This window comes from Mycteria americana, chromosome 1, assembly GCF_035582795.1.
Source record: "Mycteria americana isolate JAX WOST 10 ecotype Jacksonville Zoo and Gardens chromosome 1, USCA_MyAme_1.0, whole genome shotgun sequence".
In the NCBI taxonomy this organism is placed as follows: Eukaryota; Metazoa; Chordata; class Aves; order Ciconiiformes; family Ciconiidae; genus Mycteria; species Mycteria americana.
In genome coordinates, this window is record NC_134365.1 from 36,305,533 (window position 1) to 36,328,690 (window position 23,158).

At 40.4% G+C, this 23,158-nt stretch overlaps 1 protein-coding gene and 1 long non-coding RNA gene across 2 annotated transcripts in view; one reads left to right on the forward strand and one right to left on the reverse strand.

Moving 5' to 3' along the window:
• The window catches only part of LOC142406134 (uncharacterized), a 108,426-nt gene extending 95,000 nt beyond the window's left edge, over nucleotides 1-13,426 (reverse strand). Inside the window, exon 1 of the long non-coding RNA XR_012774456.1 lies at nucleotides 12,952-13,426. This is a non-coding gene — a long non-coding RNA (uncharacterized LOC142406134). The remainder of the gene's footprint in view (nucleotides 1-12,951) is intronic.
• The window catches only part of SLC16A7 (solute carrier family 16 member 7), an 88,393-nt gene continuing 77,910 nt past the window's right edge, over nucleotides 12,676-23,158 (forward strand). The window contains exon 1 of the mRNA XM_075494636.1: nucleotides 12,676-12,937. The gene's annotated coding sequence lies outside the window, so the exon portion shown is untranslated. The remainder of the gene's footprint in view (nucleotides 12,938-23,158) is intronic.

The following is a 23,158-nucleotide window of genomic DNA, read 5'->3' on the forward strand; positions in this document are numbered from 1 at the left end:
AAATAAACAGAAGTTGAATTCATTAGATATATATCCAATTTAGTCCCCTTTGAAAATCATGCTTTATTTTATTTGATAGTTCAAAATGATCAGTATCACCACAAGAAGACTGGTAGCTAGGTTTTTTTAATGAATATTACTTCTTTTACTGTATTTTTGTAACTATGGTTAGTTAAGTATTTGATGAAGGCTGTAAGAAACAGAGAATATAGTTTTCATATGTGGGAGAAAAAACTCACCAAACACCAATATTTCCTATCAAAGCAGAAAATAGCTGAGCATCAAATATTTCTACCTGTGCCAAGTCTGAATACACTTGGCAAAGAGATATTGCATGCAGGAGAAAAATATTTTCTCTGTGAATATCACAGATCAGCTGCCAGCTATGGGCAGGCCTATGGTAGCTGCATTGCTGGCCTGGGTTCATTAGCCATAGCATTAGACTTGTCAATGCGTAAAACACTCCTGCTCCTGCAGGGCTTTACGGGGGTTCAAGCCATCTGTAAGTATATCCTTTATACCTTACACAAAATATGAGTGCAGCAAAATTGTGCCATTTTTTCACTTCTATTGGATATTACAGCCACACTACAGGTTCTATTCAAAGCATACTTTTCAAGTAATAGTCCATATGGAGCACATAAAAGTAGTAACCTGCAGTTAAAGTACAGTGAACCAACCAAGAAAATTTTAAGTCTTTATGTTTAGGGGCATATGTTGATGGGCAGGCAGAATCGGGATGAAATTTCTCTTACTACATCTAAAGTAAAATCGGGAAAGACAACACAGTCCATGTCTTCCCCGTCCTTGTCACTGTTCAATGTTGGAGACTATAGGAGAAAGTCCATTACTCTGGAAATTCATAAATTCTCATGCATAACTTAACGGCTTTTTGTTTTTATTTTCTTCAGCTTAACTAATAATGCGCTTATCTAGTGCAGAACTATCAGCCAAAATTGGAAGCCTTTGATAAGTCATTGTACTATAGGACACAAACAGAGTGGATATAATAAACTATTGAGAAGTCAAAAATCAGCTAAAGGCAGTATGGTAAATCTGATTTGAGTCTATTGATAAATTTTTCCTTGAAAAAGGATGGCAGTATGTAAACAAGGGAAAAGTTAGGATGGAAGTGATTTCACTTAACTTCACATTTTTAAACTGCAGATGTTTATACTGTACTAACACCCTGGGTTGTCTTTGTAGTCAATAGAGAAAAATGGGCAGTTCTAGAACACAATTCCACTGACCCATTTTAGACCTTTTTGATGAAATTAACTGTGTCCTTCAGATGCCTGCTTCTAACCACAGAGAATAATGGTAGCCTAGATGCTTAGCTCCAATGTAGCTGCTACATTGCAAAAGTTCCATTTGGTCATGAATCTCCCATAAAGTAACTGAACTTCAAAATATGCCTGGCAGAGGCTCCCACCCCGCAACTGAACTCTTTAATGTGCAGTGTTTGGGACCTTCCTGACCTTTCCTATGACCTTCCTGCACACACAGAACACTACAAGCCCTTTGGAAGGGACTGCTGTATCTCACTGTATCTGTCATCACAACTGATCCCTGTTTGAAAGATAAAGGATAGAAACAGTGGCTTGCAATCATAGATGACAGGTCATCTTACCCATTCTTTTGCCCTCAGCCAAGGTCAGGTATAGTTTCTCTCAGATATATCAAAATACATTTTTACATGAAAATTGTTAAATGGTTTTATGAAGTATTAGTGAGCAAAAAATAACCATACTAGGAAATCTAACTCTGTGATGTTCAGCTACCTCAGATTTGTGAATAGGTAGGCTCTTGAGAATAAAAATCCTGACAAAGCTGTATTCAAAGGCTTTGGCCATTCTAATTGCAGTAATTGTAAAATGTTCCTACATTCTATTTTATGGCCATGCTGATTTTATATAAAACCTATATCCATTGTTCCAGTGATTTGTATGGGACAGAAATATCTGTAGATCTATCTGGTTAATGTGCAGGCTAATGGGAGCTACAGGGTAATAGTCTGCCCTTAATTCACTGACTTCTTTCAAAGATCCGGCTCTCTGTGCAGCCTATTAATCTACTAATGAGTCAAACTATTTCTGAAGTATACAGGTACCGCTTCCAGACCTGCTAGAATTTGTTTGCATCTCCCTGGTTTTCTTCAATGTCAAAGTGCTATTCACAGCATCAAGCTATTCTATTTTAAGGAGTACTTTGAAAAAGGATGCCCTTACCAGGAAAGATTTTTGGATTTAATAGGAAAAAATATATACATAGTATAAAGCACATATAACTTAAAACTTAATGAAAAATAATTCTATTGACATTAAAAAAATAGGTAAGGGGTTGTTTCATATCTGATACCACAGCTCTATAGCATTTTTCATAATAGAAAATTGAAAAGGTTTAGAGGACTGGTTCTGACATCATCTGTATCCAAGGCTAATCCAAACTACCTAAGCATGTCCTACACAGAATGGGGAGGGTCACAGACAGCTATGGGTTCTCTGCAGAGACCTTTCTGTACTGCATTTCTTCTCCTCCTTTTTGAGATGTTTAATTGTCTGGTTTTCAATTGCCAGGCCTTTGTGTCAAGGTCTGCAACTAATTTGTAAAGCATTAATATGCTTTACATATTAATGTAAAGCATTAATATGCTTTACAAATTGGATAGGAAAAGTAACCTTTTCAGCCAGTGGAGATGCGCACAGCTCATAAATTATATCTGAAAAATGTACTTTCAGAGAGAAACAGGGCTTTCATAAATAGTTTTTGTTTGTTCAAAGAACAATTAAAAGTACACAAGACACAGTATACCATCATGAAGAGTGGGCTAATTGCAATACTAAAAACAACATACCTGGGCTCACAGATCCTAATTCCCAGCCAAAGAAGGACAACAACTAGGATTATCTTTGCATAAACTGAAATGTGCCTGTGAAGCCATGGCCTTTCTTTAATGACTCAGTATATGACATATTTGAGGGCAAAGATTGTTTATGATATACCTTGTGTATACAATTTTTAGAATGAAATATGTCTCAAAAGCTAATATTTTTTAAATACTTTGGTTATGAGAATTTCTATTTGAAAAGTCGTACAAGAAGCTTCAAGGACTTTGTTTCCAACTAGCTGCTGTAATTCTTGTCACAGTATGTAAGGTCCTTATATAGCTTGTTCATACTATATTAGAGCAGCTAATATCTGAGATTTAAGTCCTCCTCCTTTTGGCCTCATCTTCATCTGTCCAGGAACACTGGCTGGCTGCCACTACTCTGCAGCTGTCTAGGCTCTGCCTCTGTAGCTGTCCTGGGTCAGTAGCCTCCCTGTGTAACCTTAGTCCAACCATAACTTGGATTGTGTCCTTTGCTATTGCTTTCCGGTTTTATGTGATGGTTGGATTCAAGCCTGCTCTCTGGTATATTAGGTGCTGATCTTCAGATTAACCCAATGCTCTAAAACAAAACAGGTTGTTGGTGCTATGACAAGTAAAAATCTTTAGGCTAAAGGGCAAATGACTTCCCTTCCCCCGATATATACAATCACTACAAAAAAACCAAAAAACTGTTTACAGGAAAGTATTTTATTTACATGGAAGAGGTAAGAAAGACACTCAGACACCAAATTCAGAGTAACCTTCTGCATCAACAAATGCAGTCTCCCATTTTTACAGGCAACCAACTCAAATAAGCCTGTTAATATCTTAAATGAATTGAATAAGCCCAAGAAATTCACATCATTACCTTGATACACATTTTCAGGATAAAGGCACGCGAAGATTACCCAAGATTGCTTTTACTTGGCCAAATATGTGTTACCAGTTTAGAGTATAGAGGTGTATGATGTGCACAAGTCACAGAAAATGACAAGAGAAGATTTGACAATTTCACAGAATCCTAATTTATCTTTGGGAGAAACTCAGGAAAGTTCTTTTTACTATTTTTGTCAGAAACTTAATGATTACAGCAGAATATTTTTCCAGTTTCTGGGAGCTGTGTCCTTTAGAGAACTGCATGACACAGAAACTGACAGTACATTTTACATGATGCTATATTTTTTCTCTGTGTTCAGATGGAGCCTAAAGAACAACCCAGCTCACTCTGAAACACAGGCAAACCAGTTTGCCAACTGACAAGGCACTGAGTAGGCTCCATGGATTGCATTGACTCTGTTGTCTAGAACAGGAGTTTATACATACAGCTTACACTTGAGCACTTCCATATAGATGCCTAAGGCGTCTTAATCTCCACTGAAGTCTCACGCTAGACCACAATAAACTGCTACAGAATTCAAGCCACTTGATAAGAAGTGGATATATTTGTGTATCCAAAGACATTACTGGCAATGAGACAATGACTGACAATTGTGCTGGTTTTGGCTGGGATAGAGTTAATTTTCTTCATAGTAGCTAGTATGGGGCTATGTTTTGGATTTGTGCTGGAAACAGTGTTGATAACACAGGGATGTTTTAGTTGTTGCTAAGTAGTGTTTACACTAGTCAAGGACTTTTCAGCCTCCCATGCTCTGCCAGGTGCACAAGAAGCTGGGAGGGGGCACAGCCAGGACAGCTGACCCCAACTGGCCAAAGGGCTATTCCATACCATATGGCATCACGCTCAGCATATACAGCTGGGGAAGAAGAAGGAAGGGGGGACATTTGGAGTGATGGCGTTTGTCTTCCCAAGTAACCATTACGCGTGATGGAGCCCTGCTTTCCTGGAGATGGCTGAACACCTGCCTGCCCATGGGAAGGAGTGAATGAATTCCTTGCTTTGCTTTGCTTGTGTGCGCGGCTTTTGCTTTCCCTATTAAACTGTCTTTATCTCAACCCCTGCATTTTCTCACTTTTACTCTTCCGATTCTCTCCCCCATCCCACCAGGGGGGAGTGAGCGAGCAGCTGTGTGGTGCTTAGTTGCCAGCTGGGGCTAAACCACAACAACAATAAAATGGAAACATGAAGAAAGAAATTTTTATTACTGATTTTGTGGAATAACCAAAACAGAATAGTGTGAGGCACCAGGGCACCCAGGGCACTAGCAGAAGCTCCAGCAGGCCCAGTTGTTACAGAATAAGAGAGTCACCAAAAGAAGTAAGAACACGTATGCGAACACCTGCAAACACATAGCTGCCATGCCACATATCTGTTGGGGAAAATAGGGTTTGGATTATCAGTCTGAGGCCTTCCCCAAAAAGAGACTTGACTTCTGCTTCCTTGTAATTCCCTGTAGAACAACACACATAAGTATCATGTGGTTTCTTCTTCAAAAGTCTGCCAATGTCGATTTGTGTGTTGGGAGAAGGACCTGTTGGGTATGTAGCCCCCAAAACTTAAACATATCGCTACATCTGAAATCTTTTATAATGCCTTTATCTTGCAAAACTACATTTTTTTACCTAATCAGTAAAGAAAGCAAATACATGATATACTGAGGATTTTTACAGTTTTGAAGCATGCAAAGCACTAGTAATCCAAACACACTTCTATTTCTTAGGTTTTACCCACTTTGGGAAAATGTGACTATCCCAGAGGAGAGTTGCAAAGTAAACCATTATTTTAATAAGAAGACATAAAGGCAAGAAGTAAAAGCTTTTCATGTATGATTTTGATCATATAGTCCAGTACTTTCAACACAATGAATAACAAATGAAAGTACTGAAGATTAATTGCACATTCAATATGCTCGCGATATTCAGGATGTTCATAACATTCTGTTGACCAGCTCAGGACTTGGGTTTTCACGTCACCCTGAGTGAAGAATGTGATCCCATCAGAGTATGCTCATTGATGTTTAAGGTTTCTGCAAACCAATCTACTCTTAAGGGCTGTATTCAGACTATTATAGCTGCCAGTGTTGTAACATCTGCTGGCAGGATGATTCAGATTTAGTCCCTTAGGTATCCCAGCTCTCATACAGTCAGTGGGTTAAGTGCCTCCATGAGGAAATTCAGAAACCTTAAGGAGGAAGCCTTTCCCTTTCCACTGGCGGTACAGCAAGTACCTTTGGGAACGCTCCACCATGACGTTTGTCTGAACACTTATCTAACTCATGTACCTACACAGAACAGATACCTTCATCCCCTGAGATTCAGAGCACTGAATTCACTTTTGAGCACAACCAGATAATGAAGGATGCCTCCTTTTATGCACAACTAGGGAACTTGACCAGAAAGAGATGCTAAGACCTCCCTCTGTTTACACCTCTTAGGGCAGTACCTGAATCTCAGAGAGTTATGTAGCTTGAGACTGAGTTGAACTACTTATTCTCCACTTTTCCTGTTGAATCTGGATCACAATGTAGAAAAAGACTGAAACATTCAAAGTATTCATGGGAGAGAGAAAAAAGTAAAAAAAGACCTTTTCCTATCCTAATGCTAAGGATGGTTCCCTGGGAGAGATGAATCCTTACTTCTCACTCTATATATTCCCTATGTATTATTTGCACTGTTTAGGACAACATGTTGTCAATATCTTGTTAGCTGATAATTACTGATATACAGGAATCTTATATAATAAATATTTAGGCACATTCTAGAATTTTATCTATTAAGGTTTCTTTTTTGCTATTTCTCTTTCATCTTCTTTTAAAAGCAAATAAAAATATGTAAGTCAAAAAGAAAATTCTCCTTCTACCTAAAAAGATATGTAATCTAATGAAGTTAGGTGTATCTTATAACACAATGGTAGTAATTTGCATTTGTATAACATCTGAACTGAGAAATTGATGCAAAAATTGGATCTTGACTGGCCCAGAGTCTATCACTAAGATTATACTGGCACAATGGAAAGACTAATCAGGCCTCAAAATAGCATAAGGTCATTTTAAACTTCTCATGTATGTAAGCTTTGAAATTTTGGCCTTTTCTTACTTTAGCAGTCATAGAATGAGATATGAAAGGAAAAACTCCCTCAGCAATCACTACTTAGAGGCAGAATTTACAGAGGCACACAATTAATTCATGTCCAGTGGCATAGTAAAACAATTATTAAAACAATACATAAAAAATAAAAACATGTACATCAGTTACTTTTTAAGAATTACAGACAGGACTGTTCAAAGGACACACATTATTTATGCAACCAGCAACATGGACACATCTAAATTTTATTAATGGGGTTTGTGAATATAATATGTTGCTTTCCTGATTAGGACTTTCTTTAATAGAGGTAGCTAATATTCTAAAAATATATAACGCATCTGTCTTGGTTTATGCTCTTTCAGTGTAAATGCACAGAATGATTCATAACTCCTGCTGTACGGATAGATTTTTTTTAAGCATCTTTCAAAGCAATGTGAGCAGCAAAAGTCTTTTATTTGTCTTTTTTTTGTTGTTCAGCTCCACAAGAATTCACATTTCACTGGCATCAGCTATTTGTATGGTCCACCTGAGTGGGTTAACAAAATAAAGACCAATGTCCGTGGAGTAACTCTAGCAGTTCTTTGGTGGAAAGATGCCACTGACAGACTTCTTTTCTGTGCCCACTCTCACAAAAATATCTCCTGATGCTATCTCCCTACCACCAATATAGTCCTACAACATCTCAGAACCCAGCAAGAAGAGTTATCAAATGGTATCTGTTTCCTTGCATATTCATGCAAGATTTCACACTTTCCATAGACAGGAAATTGAGAATTATAAGAGTGACTTGAAGAGAAAGATGTTTTGTAGGACTGTTTTAATATACAGCTACTAAGAATCACACGTTCTTTTACTCATAGGCATGGGCCTTTCCCTCTCTTCTCTGTGCTTATGGTAGGGAAAACAGAATGGTTCAGTTATTTTAAGACAAGTAGAAATTATGCAAAAAAGAAATCACATGCCCCACAGAGGACCACAGGCAGTATGGCAGGAATATTATGTAAAGGTTGCACTGGCAGTAGCAACCCGCTGTGTCTACAGCAGCATGCAGGATAAGAAGGGGGTGTAACTAGTTTTCTCTTCTGGCAGCTGTAATTTAATAGAGGGTCATGGTGTCCCTGGGATTTTGGTCAGCTGTCTTTCAGCAGTACGATCCGTCTGCACTTTACTGCAATAGTGATTTCTATAACTGAATATGTGAAACTCCATTTCCAACAACATCTTGAATACTACTTCAGAGCTGACAGGCACAAACTGCTACTGTATTTTCAGCAGGATTAGACGCAGCACTGATCTGAGAGTTGAGTTCATCAGTGACCCACCTGAGTTGTTACCTCCCCTCTAGAAGAGAGATTTATTATCTCTCCCAGGTTTCCAGATTGCCTTTCTATTATCTATTTATCTTCTACACTTCTACTGACTACCTGCTTCAGCTGATAACTGCCAGCTGCCTCAAATTCTCTGTGATGCCTGATAGAGATCTTTTGCAGTTGAGTCTATTGCTGTAGTTACAATGTGCTGTGTTCTGTGTCCCCAGGAGCTGTAAAAGAAAAGAATTTTATTGGGCCTGGAATAGACATGGTTGATGCCTACAGAGAAAACTGACCTCAATAGAAAGACATGCTTTGGCTACATTTTATCATTAGAACTCTACAGTCTAATCATATTTATATGAATTTTATCAGAAAAATTGAAGTCTACATATCTCTTTCACTAACAGAATTAGGATTAAAGTTTCATGCTAGTGACAGAGCTACCTGTGTCTATGAATGAGGGCAGAGTGAGACACAGGCTGACAATGACTAGTTGTTGATACAAAGCTTACAGAAGGTGGCCTAGGTGATTTACCAGTATCATTCTAATGATAATACACTGTATATTTGCTGGAGATGAGGGGCATGCACACCAAACCAGCCTGCATATGGGCATAAGAGAAGTTTTAGTTGCGTATTTACGGAACAGAAATCAGTCCAGAAAAAAACCCCAATATAATAAGAATGTAATCTTATGTAGGCCAGAATGACACACAATCATAAACATATACCCTTTAGATCCAGACTCTGCGACTAGAAGACATAACCTGTGACGTAGCAGAGGAATCTAAGCTTAGAAGAAGAGGACCTGTAAAATTTTGGGTTCAAATGAAACTGCATGACAAGTGGGGGAAATGGACTATTCTATTAGGAAACTTACCCAAACAATTAGTGGTTAGGCTCACGAAAAATACCATGAGGTATTCAACATTTGCAGCATTTTCTTTTTCTCTGGTGAAAAATAATACTTAAAAACTTTTCCATTAATATTACCAAAAAGACCTCAAGCTGTTATCAAATGAAATAGGAGAGTGTATAACATGCAACCTCCCAGAAGTCTATCTCACTATCAAATGGACACAGAATGAATAACCAGATGTGAGACTTCTTTTTGCACACATGCTAGATAGATAAGTTTGTTTAATTTCTTCTTTACAATTAGATCACTGAAAAATACAGGATGCCACCCTCCCATACACAGACACATACACACGTGCACATGCAGCTCTGAACCTTTGCTAGCTTCTTGAAATTCACATGTAAATTATTAATTACTATCACTAACACATTTTTAATTCTTACCCTTAGAGGGTGGATATGAACATTTTTACTTTAAATAATGGGCTTCCTACATTGAAGGTGCTCCAATATTGGAAGGATGTAGAATGATGACAAGTTTTTTTTTAATCTGCAACAAGGAACTGAATCACTTCAGAGCCTTCGTTCTGCAACACTCGCAGAGGATTGCATTCACTTTAAAAACCTGATGCCACTGCAATCGAGGGCTCATGGTAATTTTTGCGACTTTAAGCAGGGTGCAGACACTAAGCTGTATCTAAACTTGTGCACACTGTAGGCCAGAATCATGCATTGTTATAACTGCAAATAGCTTATGTTCAGTCCCTGCCTCGGACTAGAAACGCAAAATGTGATGAAGCACACAGCAACGGTAAGTCAATTAAGATGCATACACCTTTCCTCGAGAGGGTGCTCTGAAAAGAGGTATAGAAAGAAACTGCATGAGGCACATAAGCATAAACAGAAAATGTATATATCTACGTAACGGTTAACATATGTTAATATAATCTACTATTTCTATATAGATATGTTAATATATGCATTAGTAATATAAATACAAATTTATTATATATAAACATAGAACACATCCATTTGTACTGTATGTAGCACTGTACTATGCATAGTGTGCAGTATGTACTACGTAATACAGCAAATACTGTGTATATGATATACCTTATCACATATATCACTGTGTAAAATTTATTGTCTATAATATCTATTGTATACATTTATAAAAAAATTCTATACTTGTATCTATATAACTACATATTTGTTCTAGTTAAGGCACATCAGTGGAGGAAATAGAATCATGCAATGAAAAACAGGTACCATTTATAACCATGTATTTATTTTTCAGCTCCCTTTGAAAATAACTTTCCTAACATTCTATAAAACAGTATGCGAACTTTAATATTTCACTGTAAAAGACAATGTAGCCATGCTCTGCATTTTACAGAACTGTCTGAGGTCCTATACGGCCTATGATTTTCTTCAAGGCATACAAAGTGTTTGAATATGGAAGAGAGCTTAACACCGCTGTAACGCCAAGTATACAACTTTGACTTCAGCACTAGGAGCTTCTCTATGAAAGATCTTACATCAGATTTCATCCAATTTACACATTTTTAACCCTGTAACTGTGGGCCTGGCTGGAAGTGACAGTGAGTTTGACCATAGGCATCTATACCCAAGCCTTCTTTGCTTGTATGCGCAGGAGTCACTGCTTACTGTTTGCTCTTCCCTCCGCTTGGCTTAGTGGGCCCCTCTTGCATGCTGCTTGGTCTTCCAAAGCCTGTACTGCAACCTGCTGCCAGGACAGACACTGTGGCTGTGGAGATGCTGGGCACAGGCTTCCTTCACACACTTGCACAAGAGATGACTGACACCACTCCCTAAATTAATGCAACTGTGACTTCCATGAGCTGTTCTGGCAGTCACCATGGATGTTTGCTCCTAAAAATGTCCCTGGACTCAGGTATGTAACTCAAGTATTACTTAGCTTACGTGATGTCACAAAAATGATTCCAAACTGTTCAGTCTGTTTCAGGAATAAAAGCGTTTGCTGTGTCTACCAGTGAACTACTTACTGCTCCTTACGACTACAGTGCCAGGATCTGCCCGGAGCCTGTAGTGACCTGGCTGCTTTACAAACATGTGACAAAGTATTCTCTCCTGAATCTGAAGAATTTGCAGTGGAACCAGATGATACACAAATTATAACAATAATATCCCAGAGAAAGAAGGAATGATAAATCATTACATTTCTGGGTCTGTGTCTGCTGGTTTAATGATTATAGTTTAAAACACAGAATAATTCCTAACAGTTCTCACATAAAAGCAAACAGATTCATAAGCAATGGAGCCAAAGAAACCTGATTTCTATGAATTTGTCCTTCAAGACGGCAGTCCTCTGTGGACGGATTCTTGGATGTGTAATAGGTACTACCGCCCATGCTGCAGCTTTTTTTGGGGGTGCCATGCTCCTTTCCAGATTATTTTTCAAACTTTTTTGTTCATTGTGGCTGATGCTAGCTAAGGGATTCGAATGTTATTAATGAAAAATAAACGGACAACCCTATCAAGTCCTTTCTTCCTTCACTGGCAGCTCAGCAAACTGGAATACCTCCATGACAACCCAAGTTCTCTTTCCTCCTGTCCATACCCAGGCAGTCTCAGTTTCTAACACGTCTGTAAAGATCCTATTCATAACACCCTCACTAAACAAAGTACACGCAATAAAGTTTAAAAAAAAAAATATCACATGATAACCACATTTACTTCTGTACATATTTTGCAACGTAATGTCAACAACTGTAATTACTCCAGCCTCCTCACACTAATTTAAATGTTGCACATAATGTGCAACCTTTACCCATGAGAATAGGCATTATGGTAAAGGCTTTAATTATGTAATTATATTATGTTCTACCTCTTTCCCTACAGGATTTTAGCCTTAGGGACAGAATTTTCTGAGAATTTAGTGGCCACTTCCATAAATATGTTCATGACATATACAAAAATAGTTTTGTTTTGTTTTGCTTTGTTTTGTTTTTTAAGGGAGAGAAAAAGGGGGGAAGGGATGACCAGGATTTTAATCGAGAACTCATTGCTGACTGGCCAAATTTCAGTTCCTGCTTCAGAAAACGAAGTTCCTGCGTTTTGCACAAAAAAGATCGCTGCGATTTTTTTTTTTTTTTCCCTAACACGCGCAAACAGATGGGCGTTTTGGTAATCGTTCCGTGGAATAGCGAGCGCAAACAGCCTCATAATGTCAAGCGCTTGGCATCCTCAGTCCTGAAGAGGAGGAGAACGGGGTGGGGCCGGGGGTGGACACGTCTTGTGCTGCCAGGAGTGAGGTGAAGAGCGCGGCGCACGGCCGGTGGGGCTCGCCGTGCCCCTCTGTTCCCCGGGGAGTTCACGGTGCCCCGGCCGCGGCCCCGAGCGAGGGGGGGGCTCCGCGCTCGGCGGCGCCGGGACCCGCGGCGGCGGCCGCGGGCGGGCAGGTAGGCGGGGAGGCCGCAGGCGGGGAGGGCTCACGCCTGGCCCCGGCGGGTGCGGCGGCCCGGTGCCGCCCGCCCGCGCCCCGCGCCCCTCGCCGTAGCCCGGCGCGGCGCGTCCCCACCTCCCGCGCTGGCTCCGTCTCCCCGGGCCGGGCGCCGCGCCCCCGCCGGCCCCGCGGAGCCGGGTTGGGCAGCCCGGGAGGCGTCTCCTCCGCAGCCCCCGCCCCCCCGCGCCGGTGCTGAAGCGCCTCGGCCGCTCCCCGGCAGCACCCCCGGGACAGCGGCGCCCCGTCGGCCCCGCAGCAGCAGCCGGGCCTCCCTCCCTGCCGCCCGGCCCGGGCTCTCCCGCCGCTGCTCTGCTGCCGAGGACACCTCATGGGAAATAAATAAATTAATTACCCCACTCACCCCCGCGGCAGGGAGAGGAGCCGGCGGCGGCCGCGGGATTAGATCCAGCCCGAGCTAGAGACCAGGTAACGTAACCTACCCGCCAGGAGGGAGGAGGAGGAGCAGCGAGGCCGCTGAGGTCGCCCCCGCCGGGGAGGGCTCCGGGGGACGGAGAAGGGGCTGCCGCACCCGGGCGCGCCGGCGCGGCCCCCGGCTGGCTGCGTGAGGGCGGCTGCCCCCGCGCTGTGCGCGCCGCACTGTCAGTCACACACACACACGCACACACGAGCCGCCGCCCACGCAGGGATGGATGGACGGACGGACGGACGCCGCGAGGGGCGCAGCCGCCGCCCCCGGCGGGCGCTGCCCCCCGGTACCAAAGCAGCCACTGCAGGGAGACGCCGCACGCCCCGCCGAGCCCCGCCGGCCCTGCAGCCAGCGGCGCCCCGCTGCCATGCGGGCGCCCGGCTCTGCCAGCGGGGCAGGGAGGCGGGCGGCGGGGCCGGGCCGAGGCCGCAGCTTCGGCGGGGCGCGGAGCGATCCCGCCCCCGCGCCGCTGCGCACATCCCCGCGGGGCGGCGAGCCGGGGCGCCGAGGCCGCCTCCCGCCGCACCCCCGGGCGCTGCGGCACCGCCCGCCCCGGGGAGCCGCGGTCCGGGGCGCCCCCGCCCCGGGGACAGCTCCGCTGGGAGATGTGGGCGGGGAGCAGCGGCGGTGACAGCAGCAAAGCGAGAACCGTGCTGCCGCGCTTCTCGTCATCAGACACGGGCCTGCAAGAAGCGCTGATGTCATAGCGCTGTGGTGGGGATGACCTTGGGGAAGGTGGGTCTGGATGGACCCTCTGCTGCACCATGCCAGCTGCAACACTAGTTACCCTGCTCTGGGCTGCTCTGAGCCTGACAATGCTGGCAGCAGCGTTATCTCCAAACATTGCGGGCTTTCGGTAGTGGTTGTGTACTGAACTCCCGGTGTAACTGGTACCAGAGCGGGGAAAATACTCCTTCGCCATCGTTCTCTTTACTTGACCTCTTCTAGCACACAGTAGACTCAAGGTCCTTGAAGGGAATGGTCTGAAGAGTCTCCTTAGTGAGGGGCAATCATCCCGAGAGAAAAGGGATTCCCTGTGCCCGTGGAGACTGCTGTGCCCTGGGCTTGTGGTTGTTCAAGTCGCCCTTACAAGACACTGAAGCAGGGAAACGATCTTAGAATAGACCGAGAAGTTTTCCTATTCACATGTCAGAGACCACAGTGTCCCTGGTACTCCTGGCAGGGGACGTTAACCTCTCAGTCCTGCAGGCTCACAGAAATGACATGGGTTCTCCACTGCTTTTCCAGTCAGGTGGATAGGAAAACAAACAAAAAAAGAGTAACATTTAGAGAGAGCTGTTTTTTCAGGTGCCAGCCTGAGCTTTCAGTGAAGAAGAAATCTTACTGAAATTATTGCTGAAATCTGCTTTGGGAGAAAGAAAGAAACTGAAGGAAGCTGCTGCCTCATGGAGGTGTCCATTCTTGTTTCATTGGTGTCTATAATAATCACTCGTGTTTCCATAGTGACATCCATCTGTGGCTCTCAAGTTACTTACCAAATAGTAATGAAATAGGTGCTTGCAGCTTCCATTGCAGGAATGGGGCCGTAAACTTAACAGCACACCAATCAAGCCAACAAAATATTGCCTCAGCTCTGGCTAGATGAGTCATGATACGAAAGTTAGTCTTCAAGACAGGGGGATGTAGGCTGATATTTAAAGGAAGCAGAAGACTGACAAATAGTTCAATAAAAGTGGTAAATGCTTTTATGTACAAGTATTAAATCTGGGAATAATATATGTGATTCACTTCTTAAAGACAGCTCTCTCCTCTCCTTCCATTATTGTCTGCTAACTTGGGATATCATACTTGAGAATGAGTGCTGAATATCTACTCTTTCCATACGGTGGAATAAATTCAGAGAAGAAATTATACTCCAGATGTTTCTATTATTTGTGCAATTTATTATAGAACTGTAACTTCATGTATCTGTAATGGCCCAGCTAGCTTAGTTTGCAACATAGTGTTTTACAATGTAAGTGGCTTCAGAGCAAAACAGCTAATCATTTTGAATAGGCAAAGAGTGGTGGCTGGAGGTTATGGATTTTCTTTTATGGCAGCAGTAAGTGATTTTGGTTAATGAAGTCAGCCTTATTTTATTTATATGATGGAGATGTGGAATAGCCTAAATATCAACTGTGGTCTTCATGGATGGCAGAAAACTAAATTCACATTTTATGGATAGGAAAAATCTTTGGATTATGTAGTGATACAGCTGATCTGAACAGCTATTTTACATGTAAAGTGATGAAAGAACAGTAGATATAAACTTTTGGGGGAGACTTCGAAATATTACAAAGGCAAATATCAAAGCAATAGAGTGTCGTTAAACATTGTGGCTGTGCAGCTGCAATGAAGAGAGGTGGAATTCTGTTTCAGCAATTTTCAGTGTAAATGAATGCATCATTAATAGTATATAAAAAAGTCTCTTTCCAGCTCCAGCCTAATTCCATCTGTCACTTCTCTGGAGTATATGTTGGGTTTAAGCTCACTCAGCTCTTGCTGTGGCAAAATCCTCTTTCTAGAATCCGAGTTTTATGGAGGCAGGAGATTCTGTGGGCAGCCTTAAAGGAGATGCTATTATTTACAGACAGGCAAGTTAAGAGAGAGAAAAGAGCACTTCTTAAATCACAAGCTAATGCTTTTTAAAATGTCATTACTCTTCTTTCCATATGAAGAAATATGTATATATTTATACATATATAAAATATATTTCTGGTACCCATTGTTTTTCATTTTCTTCATTTTAGAAAAAATACCCTCTTTGGCATCCTTTGTTTCTTAAGTAAATTATCTTGTCTTCTTTTTACGGTGAGCAAGTGGTTGTGCTTCCAGTAACTCTGGTTATTGTTGGGCCCCTTCCAGTTCAAGAAAAGAGACTACTGCTCACCTGCTTTGCTCACCTGCTTTGCATCACAGGATTCTTGTGAAGGGTTGAATTTTTCTGGAGTAGATGTTTGCTTTAGCAAAGATGGTGTCTGAATATAATTCTCAATTAATTATATTCCTTACACCATTTGCCAGAGTTAAAGCTGTCCATTTTCTTATGCAAGGATCAAGAAAAGAAGAATGTTCTTGGGCTATGCTAATAATCTGTGCTGTTAAATTAATTTTATGTTTCAAGGTTGGTATGATCATGAAAATGTAAATTGCTTTTGATTTTTATTAAAAAAGGGTTAGGTCATAGCCGTTAATCATTGATAGAGAACGTTACCAGTTTCTGCATCTGTTCATGTAATATCTATGGCCTAGTGTTTGCACAGCACCAAGGAGGAGGTTAGATAGGAAAATAGGACCTCATTGACCAACTGTTTTATGTGTCAAATGAAAGTGAGAAACAGGCTGTCCCCCACATATGCATCTCAGTCCAAACCTGCATTCCTTGACTTGCATGTATTTGTGAGCTGTTGTGCCAACTTTCATAATTTTATTGTGAATCTTGGAACATTGGAAGAAAAGTTTGCAGTATTCAAACAAAAGTAATTGGGATATAGGAGTAAGGAGATAATATTCCATGACTTGAGGAATAGAGGATGTTGGACAAACTGACTGGGGAACTCTATTTGTCTTTACAATCTATCACATATTTCTAATATTTCTTATAGCTCCTGGTGTTATAGTCAAGCAATCAAAATAATGTTAGGCTTTTATTGAAGAGCAAATATCTAGCTAACGAGGTCATGGTGGCTGACAAACTAGAAAGAATCTCAGTTTGGTTTTTTTCCTTGCAATCTCAAGATCTTTAATTCATGATATTTGTGTCTGGGGGGGTGATTAATCATCAGCTTATTCTTTTGTTGATTATATTTTTAATTTTAGTTTATGCAGTGTCTTTAAATAGTTCCATTATTTGTTATCTTCAAGGTCAAGCCCCCAGTTACATGCTAATATTTTTTTTATTTTCGGGACATGGTGCTTTCCTGTCTCATGACACTTGCAGTAATATGTAATCAGAGGTGTGCATTAAGAGCATTTGCTGATAAAAATTGAATAAGTATTTCCAAAAGGATATTAACATAACTAGGGCAATTTAAAAAGTTCCCCAAAATGAAGGAGGAAAATTAATGGAAAAGAATGGGGCCTTAGCATGATATACTCTTTTCCTTTGTGGTTGTAAGACTTGAGATCTTAAGAAGTGGAATTAATGTTAATTCACAAAATCAGGAAGCACTAGAAAACAAACTTAAGCCTGATTTTTTTTTTTTAATTTAGCTGTTGATGCATTTTCTTTTAACTTGGTGTCATGATTATTGAATGTGAAGTATTGAATGTATTTCAGTTCCACCCAACAAGAAAGCAGTGCTCTGAATAATAGTGTGAATTGTATAGAAATGGCTAATAACTTTAGACTGTAGGAAACTTGTACTTTTAAGTCAGCTATTGACAAACTGCAGAAAGCCCAAACATTGTAGAAGTTGGAATATTTCAGAATAGCTGGATCTGACATTCTTTTCATATGGTTACTATGAAAGATAATGACAGCATCTGATTTTAATGGTCAAAGCATAAAACTCCGTGGAGTTGCCCAAACATGCAGGATTGTTTAAACAGTGTTTGTTTTCTTTCAGCTGAACATTTGTATCCCCCAAAAGGAATATTTTCCAGTTGTTTTGACAGCAAGCTTGGTAGTTATTTCACTTTTATCTCTCTTTAAGGTTTTCCAATGGAGGACTCAGCTGTAGGTGATAATCAAGGTGCTGTGGGAACATTCAGAAAGCACATTGCACAGAAGACAGCTCAGAAAACCTCCTGTATTTCATGGCTTTTCTTATCTTTATATGTTTTTAAAAGTTCTGGTCCTTTAGAATAGCTCATCTTCCCACACCTGCTAGCGGACTCCTGCTGCAGCTTCAGGCATGTCCATTGCCCTTCCCATCATATGGCCTCAGTGATACCAAAGTGTTGGCAGCACTCCCAAGTTTGGCACTTAGGGATAGCACATATGACAAAGAGTTGTAATGTTGTTCAAAATGTGTTTGGCATCAAAGAACTTTAGCCTTTTGCTGTCACTACAGTGGTGGGAATGACAGTACAATGATGTATGTTGCCTTTTGCATGTGTTCCATGCAATAAAAATTAGTAAAATCGGTCACGAAACAGCACTACATCATCCCAAAAGACAGAAATGATTTTTTTTCACAGAAATATTAATTAAGATTTTAGCATTCATGCTTGCAACTCATCACTTAGACACTCTTGCAGTCTATGGTACAAGCAAAAAGGAGACAAAAAAAGATGAAATCTCAATTTGTCTCTTGTATTAGTTTCAAATTAGTGTCACCTTCAGACTTGTACTTCTCAGTGCTTGTTTTCTGAATTCAAGAAATACTGAGAACAAATGTGTATTTTACAGTACTAAAAACGTGAAGAAACAAAACAAAAGGACTTACCATTTCTGTGCTGACAAAAATGGCACAAGCATACATGCAAAATGCATATTTGATTTTTTTAAACAAAATCAGTTCCTACTGTAATGTATTTGATTAGTATTGCAGATAGAGAAATGCGCTCACTTTCAGCGTATGCTTTTGAAATCAGTTGTATTAGAGTGGGTTTTTTTTTTAACATTAGAAATGAAGTGCTTTGTGGCATTTTTTTCAAATATCTGGGATAATGACATAAAGAGTTGGCAGTGAAGGTTAGAATTTTTGAAGTGACACAGGACTATGTTCAAACTGCCAGCTAGAACAACTTGGCTTCTGAGAGACATAGCTGCTTTTCTCTGCTGACCTTATTGAGAGATGGAAATTGGAAACCTTAAAATGTAGGACGTCTCAACAGTTTGCCATGCTATTGAATTAAATGCCATAGGAGTTGCGAATACTAAATTGAGCTCCTATAGTTTGCATTCTTAATATGGCCCTCAGGGCAGGTTCAAAAAAGAAAGAAGAAAGAACAACTTAATGATGCAAATAAGCTCCCCATGGGAATGTAGGTGTCTGATTTCTTAACAAATGGAATTTTACGTGTTAAATTCCATGACGATTCTGCCTTTGCTGACTCCACTCTTCACTGAACAAATCTTTTCTAGAAGTTAACTGCTTTTGCATGCTATGCCAGGGATGGATTTGGGTCTGAAACTGGGTACCAGACCCTGTGTTCTCAGCAATGCCTCCTGCTGATGTTAGAAATGGAAACTGGTGAGCTGCAAACTGGAACTGAAGACTGGTTTCAGAGACAGAAAAAGTGTGCCTAGGATAGAGACTCAAGCTGGCTGAGCAAGGGGCTTGCATCTGGGAGCAGGTGGAGAGGAGAGAATAGACTGTGGAGGGAAATTGATTCTGGAAGCTGAAAAAGGCAATGGGCCTATCATCCCATTACCAAACCCTTTTTTAAGATGTACATCTTTATAATAATTTGTACATGGTGTTAAACTAAAGGCTTCCTTTCTGCCCTGAGGAATTTATAAGACCTCTGCCTATTGTATCACACAGGGTTCCTAACTCCTTGTCTTCCATTAGGCAGCCTCTTTCTCTTCACCAGCACTACAAAAGGTGAATCAGGGGACTCAATGGCCCATGATTAGAAGCCACAACACCAGATTTTAGCAAGGAGTGAAAAAAGCTTGTGTATTTTGAGATCTCTGGGTTGTATATTTAAGGAAAATAGGTAGAAAAGAATATGCCTAATAGCCTGTATTTACGAAGCATGAAGTATGCATTGTATTTGTGAAGAATAAGAAAAAGATTGTGTTTTCTTGTTCTTGTGGAGATATAATTATGTTGGCTAGAGGCATAAGATAGTTTTTGTTCTCATGTTTTTCTGATGTAGTTATCCAAAAAGAGGTGTTTTGATGTAGTTACGCTGGATATGAAGGTGCTTTATTTCGGTTTGGCTTATTTTCTCATTTATATATAACAACACTAGAGCACTACGAGCGCCGTGCATGGCCTGTTTCAGTTTTAGCTATTTTAGAATAGTGAAAGAGGTTTATAAGCAAAGCTAATGAATACAAGGGCCAAACTTACATAAGGTAGAGAAATCCCGGAAGGGCATTTAAAACTGAGACCTAAAAGCTCTGTGGTGTTTTCTCTCAGTCAAAAAATATGTCAGTGTTGCTTGATTGGCATTTCCTCTGTTTCTGTGACTCCAGGTCCGAACTCGATCTCTCTTCCTCATGTGCAATTCCACTGGGTTAAAAGGGGTTACTTGTGGTTTCCACACAGTAATGGCTGAAGAGACTCTTTTGACTGCTTCTCAAGACTCAGTTAGTTAGTCTTTTGGATCACTTGCTTTGACTTGCCTGATTAGTTTAAATAGAAATTATTTCTCATAATGATTACCGGAATGATTTCTCTGTTTCCAAACAAATACTTTCATGTTTCCATCTTCTCTGTCCTTCTCTTCCCATCTTTATTTCTGTGAGAGCATTTTCCTTTTCTCCATTTATTAGAATAAAAATACTCAAAGTAAAGTATCAAGTTACTATTCTGCTCTGCTATTCATCCTCCTGGCATACTGGGTTTTCCACACTAAAACTGGAAACTGTCAGACATGCTCGCTTGTAGGACAGCTTTTATATGGCATAGATGATGCTCCTCCATAGTAACCAGTATTTATGTTTTATCATGCTATTTTTATCTTTAGAGTTACAAATGTTTACATTCTTTACCCTTCTGTTTTTTAATTCTGCTTTTCAGGTGTTATGATTAGGGTAAAGAAAAAATGTAGCCTTAGAAGAATGACAAATGTAGAAGGTGAAAACAGAGTAGAAGGGAAAGAGACATTAACCTGAGGAAATATTATTATTTTGAGGAATTTCACAGAGGCAACTATCTTGCAGCTAGCAGAAGTGGAATAATGTGTCATATTTTCAGTCAGAGTGGATTTCAGACATCTTCAGATTTTGTTGGTTTTTTTTTTAATTTTTGAGAAAGGAGTAGAGAGAATGTTGACCTTTGCTTTTATTATTTCTGTGTGCTAATTGTAGGCCAGAGCAAGGTTTTTGTTGTTGATGAATAGTTGCGTTGTCTGATCACCAAATGGGTGTGCACTTTTGGCAGTGCTGTTGTGTATGCCACCAGAGAAGATGTTAATAAAGAAATGAATATGAAATATGATATGAGAAAAAATAAGCAAACAATTGAGCAATACAATTGTCAAACATTAATATTGCAGCCTTGAAAATAGAAGGCAAGTGCTGAGTTTTATAGTCATTTAGCCTGGTGGTTGAGAATATCTTGAGTTACAGAAGTACTCTGCAAATAATGTAAGACGTTCAAAACCATTACACTTAACACTGTAAAAATAAATAAAGGCTAGAAATATCATTTAGACTTACTTGACTAATGATGGCCTGTGACCTCAGTGGGAGCCAGTGTGGACTCCACAGTATGGATTTGTTCAGGTGCTTCGGCAGTGAGTGGGCAAAAAGGGGATTGTTCCTGACTTACGGCTTGTACAGCACCGGGAAGCCCCGTGCCAGCCTGCAGTCTGGTAACGCATCCCATTGTGCGTGTTTGTTAAGTTGATCTGTATGTGCACAAACGACTCCCTCTCAGTGTGCCATGAAAAAGGAGCTCTGACATGTGAAATGCGAATACGTCATGTATACATGGCTGTGTCCAGTAGCACACAAATGCATACAGGAGTGTTGATCCAGTTGACAGTTTCCAGCTCAGAATTATTTTTGTGATTAAAAAAATAATAGTGATGACCACCACTATGCTTAATAGTAAAGCTGATTGTTTTATGCAACCTGGAAATAGAGTCGTATTTATAATGTAATCGGATACAAAAGCCTGTCCTTTCCACAATTAAAATAGGTTCTTCTTCTGAATGTCATAGCATAGAAAGGTGTTAATGAAACAAGATGTTCGTGCTTAACTAGGTAATCAGCTTGCACTTTTGGATACACTTTAGCATTGCTGAAGTATTGTGTATCTAAAATGATGACTGAAATTGTATTGTTCTCACTGCAAATGTGTTTTAGCTATGAGGCCATGATTTTTTTTTTCTGGTACCTATTTCCTGAAAAATTAGGAAAGCTATTACAGTTGCCATGTCCAAGCTTACTTTTAAGTTATTATACTTAAATTGCTAGTCTAATAGAATAGGATTCTTACAGAGTACTGAATGATGCTTTTTATTGGGGATCCAGAATATGTTTTTAACCTTAATAAGGTAGTTACAAATTTTTTCTTTCTTTTTTTTTTTCTTTCCCCCCATTTACCAGTTTTATTCCAGGTGTATAAATACAACATTTTTTGTATGTAGCACAATAGTCTTATAAAACCTAAATTAGCCACCTAAATTAGGGTCCTTTAATTTCAGTGTTACTGGATCCTGGCTAAGTTGTTATCTCTTAATAACTGAAGCTTAAATCCTACTTTTAAATCAATCCGCTCTTCTAACTAGCACTCACGGAGGATGAAATCAAAAGTTATAACGGTATGCTGAACAGCCTATTTTATAAGTACTTTGAACAGCAGATACAGTTGTTTTATAAGCAGAGAATCTTGCATTCTGGTGTAGTCTCAAGGAAGCATCTACTTGCTTCTCATTACGGTGACTGAATATATGGAAGTGAGGAGATAGTTTTTAAATAGAAATAATTGTATGTATATATACAAACACAGAAGGTGATAACAAAAAATGGGAAAAAATATGCAACATGCTGCATACTAGGAGATGAAGTGGAGAAAAGAAGAAAGCACTGCAAAAAGAAGTGCGGGTGTATTGGTTTGATGTTTCAGGAAGTGATAGTGTTGCAATATGGTATTTACAGCCTATATTGATCCGCCATGAGTACCATATATATATGTGGATGTATTTTCTGTAAGATCCTTTTGACTCCTTTGGAACACTTCTATGACCAGGTGCGTAGAAGGAATAGTGGATACTGATGGATAAAAAAAGAAGAGTGTTTCATACAAGGAGAACAGCGTGAAAGAAGGGATGGGTCTGAAAGAGGGGAACCTGCATGTTGGCAGTACACGAGCGTAAGGAGATGTAGATTCTGGACCCAGTAAGAAAACAAAGGGATCGAATGCTTGGAGAAGACATTTCCCTGCCATTGCTTCGACTTAGCGCATGAACTGTCAGAACTGGACAGGTGACTCTTTAGTCAGCATTTAATAGTAAATTTAGCCCCCTAAAGAATGAAGGACTGTAATTAAGGAAGTTTTTACTCATCCAACCAAAGCAGAGCAGGTTCTGTTTTCCAGTGCCAAGTGGCTAAGGTTGTTTGCTTCATAGCTATTCTCGCTGCTCCAAAGGGG